This window comes from Panthera tigris, chromosome F2 (assembly GCF_018350195.1).
Source record: "Panthera tigris isolate Pti1 chromosome F2, P.tigris_Pti1_mat1.1, whole genome shotgun sequence".
Taxonomy (NCBI): domain Eukaryota; kingdom Metazoa; phylum Chordata; class Mammalia; order Carnivora; family Felidae; genus Panthera; species Panthera tigris.
Genome location: NC_056676.1, coordinates 40,579,539 through 40,581,527, shown reverse-complemented (window position 1 = coordinate 40,581,527; position 1,989 = coordinate 40,579,539).

Below are 1,989 nucleotides of genomic sequence, written 5' to 3'. Positions count from 1 at the left end.
CCTGAGCCCTCCAGCCTAACAGACTCACCTTTTCCTTTGATATCCTGGAAGGCTCACTTGAGACCTGTTCCACATTGTCCTCTGAGTTCTTGGGGGGATTTGTTTTCCTCCTAATGGCCCCCACTTTGATTTCCTGCTTCTGCAAGATTTTCAAGCCCCTCTGCACCTCTCCTGCTGTGACTGTGCTCCTGTTACTCATCACCTGGATCCCCTTTATTCAGTGGGAAATGTCATCTACCAAGGTGGTTGTGTCTGCAGATTTGGGCCCCATTGTGGGTGGTGCAAGAGGGTTTACAGCACAGACCAGACAACCTAAAACAGGATTAGATGTCAACCTTCTTGTGATCCTCCACTGTTCTACAGGCCATCCCCCTAGTCATCTGTATTGGTTAGCTACTGCTACATAACAAATCATCCCAAAACGCAGTGGTCACAATTCTGTGCATTAGCAGTTGAGGGTCAACAATGTGGTTCTTCTGGTTTCAGCTGGACTCTCACGTGGGTCTTGAGTTAGTTGTGGGTCCCTTTGCTGATCTCGGCTGAACTCTCACATGTCTGGTAGCTGGACTGGGATGCGTAGGGTCTGTTTCATGCGGTCTCTCAACTTGTAGCAGATTAACCCAGGCTCACACACATGGAAGTGAGTGGAAGCATGCAAGGTCTCTGAGATCTAGGCTTAGAACAGGCATTGCGTCACTCCCGCTGCATCTGCTGGTCAATGCAAGCCACGGGACTAGCCCAGGTTCAAGACTAGGAGAAGAGGACTCTAGTTTTGGATGAGGGGAGTTGCAAATCATATTGCAAAGGGTGCGCATTCGGGAAAGAGTGAAGTGTTGTATCCGTGTTTTGTAACCCAGCATACCACCTTTTCTGTCAGGGTCTCGCCTTCTGTCCTGTTTGTGGATCTTTAGTCTTTCCTCCTGGACTGTCTAGATCTCTTTCCAAATATTCTCTTCTCCCTGTTCTAGGGTTCCCAACTCTTCTTCCTACTTGAAGAAGACTCCAAAGTCTCCTAACGTTATGATGTAGGATATATGACTTTTTTTTTCTTCCCAATCATGTTCACACACACAAAAAAATGGTCTTAAGTGTGTTGATTAAAGTAAACCAGTCGTTCTCAACCTGCTTGGGCATCAGAGTCACTGGCAAAGATCTTAAAATTACTGATGCCTGAATGTGAGGGTGATCTGGCTGTGACATCTGTCACCCCATCGATCGCCATGGTTGATTTGGTTGTTCTGGCTGTCTAGGCGGATGTCCTCTTTCTCCCTCGCTGCTCCTTGTGCGTCCCTCCCGAAGCTGCGTGCTTGGTCTAAGAGGACGACCTTCCCCAATAGAAGAGGATCTTTCTTTGGTCAAGGATATACAAGTAGCTGCACTACCCTGCTATAAACTCCAAATAAGCTCTCAAGGTCCATTAGTAGGAGAACATAGGGTAGTCAAGCCTCCAAGACTCCAGACACAACCAAATGAAGTATTAATATGGTAGTCTACCTTTCTTTTTTTTTTTTTTAATTAAAAATTATTTTTTTAAAATTTTTGAGAGAGATACAGAGCACAAGCAGGGGAGGGGTAGAGAGAGAGGAGACACACAATCCAAAACAGCTCCAGGCTCTGAGCTGTTAGGATAGAGCCCGATGTGAGGCTCAAACTCACAGACTGTGAGATCATGACCTGAGCCAAAGTCAGAGGCTCAACCAACTGAGCCACCAGGCGCCCCGGTAGTCTACCTTTCTTTAAAACAACAACAACCACCAAAGATGGATGCTTGGGTCCCACCCCCAGGACTGGGAGTAGGTTTTGGATACTGGTATATATATATATATATATATATATATATATATATATATACACACACACACTGGTATATATATATGTATATATATATATATATATATATATATATATATATATATAAAATTTTAACTAGGCTCCATGCCCATTGTGGGACTTGAACTCACAACCCTGAGGTCAAGAGTCATATACTTT